This window comes from Panthera pardus, unplaced genomic scaffold (assembly GCF_024362965.1).
Source record: "Panthera pardus isolate Hobbes unplaced genomic scaffold, ASM2436296v1 HiC_scaffold_20, whole genome shotgun sequence".
In the NCBI taxonomy this organism is placed as follows: Eukaryota; Metazoa; Chordata; class Mammalia; order Carnivora; family Felidae; genus Panthera; species Panthera pardus.
In genome coordinates this window covers 3897587-3901616 of record NW_026526766.1, presented here as the reverse complement: position 1 = coordinate 3901616, position 4030 = coordinate 3897587, and the positions used below count along the sequence as shown (strand labels likewise).

Genomic DNA, 4030 nt, shown 5'->3' with positions numbered 1-4030 from the left:
TGTATTGAATGTGTAGAATATACACCGTACGTTTTAATATTTAGAATGTGGGCTTCACATTTTTCATCTCTTTCAAGTTAAAAAACACAAGTTACACGTGATCCATCTATCAGGATGCTTTAGCTTGCAAACAAAAAGACTATTCAACTGCACCTGTTGACATGGTAAAATTTTATTGGCACAGGAAGGAGTAAACTCCAGAGGTAGGACAGCATTTAGTGCATTTTGATACAAACTATTTTGATTTGGAATATAAGTCACAAAACGCGAAATTCACCATTTTAACTGTTTTAAAGGGTAGGGATACCTTTTTCAAAGGGAACAACTCAACCCTATTTGTCCTTTGAAGCAAGCTAATTTTGATAGGCCAGCGCTGCTGAATCTCAGGGATGCCCCCCACTGGTCACCTCTATCAGCGAGAATACCACGGAACGTGGAGAAAAAGCCTCCTTCTGCTGGATTTCCTCCACCAATTCAACTGGGATGGGAAAGTGACCTTTTACCTGCAAATGGCGGGCTTCCTCCTTTATTCTGTTGTCAGTGAGGTTTCGAACAACCACAATAAAATAATAATGAAATAAATAAATAAATAATACGATAATTAAAAAAAAGAGAAAAGTAACTTAAGGACTAAGGATAGCACTTGAACTTGGATTGCGTGGGTTTATACACAGTGGTGAGATCACCGGCGGGGGCGAGAAAGCACAGGCATCGTTCCGAGGCTTTCCCGGGCATATGCGTGGCTTCTCTGGGCACCTCTGACTTCTTATTTTTAGTGACATTCGAATCAATAAACAATTACTGTGTGCCTCTTATTGCCAGGCATGATGCTAAGCACTGGAGATTAAACAGGATCAATATCTTGGGGCTCCTGGGTGGCTCAGTCGGTTAAGCCACTGACTTTAGCTCAGGTCATGATCTCACGGTCTGTGAGTTCAAGCCCCGCGTCGGGCTCTGAGCTGACAGCTCAGAGCCTGGAGCCTGCTTCGGATTCTGGGTCTCCCTCTTTCTCTGCCCCTCCCTGCTCCTTCTCTCTCTCTCCCTCTCTCTCTCTCAAAACTAAGTAAACACTTTAAAAATAATAAAAAAATAAAAAAGAGCGAATATCTCAACAGGTGACAAAGTATTTGCCTAAAAGGTTACTCTTTAAAAATATAATTACTTAATTGGAAATCCAATTGTAAGTTAATTTAGTTAACTATAAAGCAACTAACTCGAGCAATATGACATTATCTTAGGATAGTCTTCCAATGCAAAGCATAAAGTGTGTTGGCATGTAATCCTATTAAATATTACTGCTCTGGGAATCACAATCTATTTTAATGAAAATAGAAAATAATATGCCTAGAAACAAACAACAGAAATGACATTTTCTAGTTCAAAATATGTTTCAGCTCCACGAATGGGCATTCCCTGCTTGCTCGTGCGTCTAGCCTATTGACTGATAAGGTTTGAAAACTTGACAGATGTGTATTTTCAGATCTCACCTGGGGTTGAGGTCGCTACACTGAAACTCAGTTACGAATGAAAACTTTTCATGCTTTTCATTTATGCAGATGGCCAACACACACGGAGAGATGCTCAACATCACTCGTCACCAGGGAAATGTCAATCGAACCACGATGAGATACCGCCTCACACCTGTCAGAATGGCTAAAATTAACAACTCAGGAAACAACGGATGTCGGCGAGGAGGTGGAGAAAGGGGAACCCTCGTGCACTGTTGGTGGGAATGCAAACTGGTGCAGCCACTGTGGAAAACAGGGAACAGGTTCCTCAAAAAATTAAAAAGAGAACTACCCTATGGTCCTGCAATTCTGCTTCTGGGTATCTATCCAAAGCACATGAAAACACCTTCTCGAAAAGATAGGTGCCCTCCCTGTTTGTTGCAGCATGCTTTACTATGGCCAAGATAGTATAGATAAAGGAATATTACTCCGCCATAAAAAATAATGGAACCTTGCCATTTGCAATGGTATGGATGGACCTCGGGGGCGTCATGTTGGGTGAAGTAAGTCAGACAGAGAAAAAGATACCTTGTTGATCGAGCATCACACAGCACTAACACTGGGGTCTATTTCTGGCCTTTCTGTCCTGTTTCCTTCATGGATTCTCAGGTCTCAGATTCTCCGGTTTGGCGTGGAGGACACGAAGGAGGGTGAGGGAGGGACGTTGTCCTTCGGTTCATGGCTGTCGAGCAGAGAAGTGGGGCCGGTGTGGACACCCTGCCATTCTCTAATGGAGATCTGCTTCGAGTGTTGCGTTTTTCTGATGTTTCCGGTGTCCTACAGGAGGGCGTGTGGCTGAACAACGAGGACAGACTGCTCTACACTCTGCGTCTTTGTATAGACCCTGCTGGGCACGCGTACGTATTAGAAGTGTGTTAAACCGTAACTTGTGACGTAGGATGTGTTTATGTCAGTGGCCAGTGGGTGTTGTCGTTTGAGTAACGGATTTCACTCGCTTTCCTCCTTTCGGTGTTTGACATTCTAGAGACCCCTTGATAGGAACTGTGCATCGGAGCGACGTTTCTGTGAAACGAAACAGATGCACCGACCACACAGAACCGATCCTGTTTACCTTGCCCGCTGTTACGAGGACCGCGGCTTGCGAGGCAACGTATAAACACGTTCTCTGCTCTGACCTTCTGAATTAGAGAAGGTACGTTTTGCAGCGTGCTTGGACCCTTGAGGATTTAGACGGGATCGCACCCGGAGGACAGGCAGCTTGGGGCAGCAGGACACAGAGGGTGCATCTGTGTCCTGCGTTCCCGCCCTGCTCCTGGGAGCTGCCCGGGCATCAGCCCTGGTGACCAGGAGGGTGTGGTTTGGGACATCCCAAAGGCGTCCCTCATTCTGCACTCTCCCTACTTGTCAGAGCTGCATGGAGGGCTGAAGACGTCCTGAGCACCCGAGCGCGAGAATACCTCAGCATCAGAGATCAGGGAGAAGAGCCACATTTCCATCGGACTGGACGGTCCCCTGCTGTCCACCGGCCTCGGCATCTCTGCTCTCCAGGTGGGTCTCAGCGGACAAGCGGCAATGAGAGCTCCAAGACCGTTCCTGGGTGTGCAGCTGCAGGAGGGGAGGGGGTCTGTTGTTTCCTGGTGAGAAAGGCAGGGAGACGAGGAGGCGGCCGGCCGGCCGTTGGGCTCAGGGGAGCCGGCATCAGATGGGCACCTGCAGACCCATAGCAGCAGCTGAGATAGGAGGTGGTGGGTCCTCCAGCCCCAAAGCCCAGAGGGCACTCAGCTCCCTCTGGGCCTTGACCAGCGGTTGCGTGAGCCTCCGGCTGTCTGTACTGACCCCACAAACCCGCCGCCTTCCCGCCCCGGAGCTCAGAGGCCTCGGTCAGAACAAGCCCGGCCCCATGAGGTGGCCCCCACATCTAGAAATGTTTTGTCGTCTCAGGGAAAGGTTTTTAATAGGAGCTTTTACTTATTTATTTTTTCCTCTTAGACATTTAAAGACACTGTCAACGGCATCCGGGATTGGCAAAGGACAGGTGCAGGTCAGATCTGGCCGGTGGCCTCCCTTACCCAACCTCTCGTGGCAAGAATGGCTTTTACATTTTTATTATTATCAGTTTATACATTTTTTTGAAGTTTATTTATTTTTGAGAGAGAGACAAAGAGAACGCGAGCAGGGGAGGGGCAGAGAGAGAGGGAGACAGACTCCGAAGCAGGCTCCAGGCTCCGAGCTGTCAGCACAGAGCCGGATGTGGGGCTCGAACCCACGAACCGTGAGGTCATGACCTGAGCCGAAGTCGGACGCTCAACTGACTGAGCCACCCAGGTGCCCTGTTTTTACATTTTCAAAGGGTTGTTAAACACACACACACACACACACACACACACACACACATGCACGCACACACTGAACAAAGTAGGCCGTGCTCCAGAAATTCTACATGGCCCCCCAAACCTCCCAGTTTTACATCTGTTTCCATGCAGAAAAAGTGTGCTGGTCTGTGTCGTAGAAAGTCTACATTATTCAAGGAGCTTACCAAGTAAGAGTGCCAGCATCGTGCA

At 47.9% G+C, this 4030-nt stretch overlaps 1 long non-coding RNA gene across 1 annotated transcript; it reads left to right on the top strand.

Moving 5' to 3' along the window:
* The first annotated feature begins 1035 nt into the window (after positions 1-1035).
* On the top strand, positions 1036-3646 carry LOC109275525 (uncharacterized). Its single transcript, XR_002084216.2, has 3 exons — positions 1036-2365; positions 2494-3017; positions 3459-3646. It is a non-coding gene; the product is annotated as an uncharacterized LOC109275525 (long non-coding RNA).
* The last annotated feature ends 384 nt before the right edge of the window (positions 3647-4030 follow it).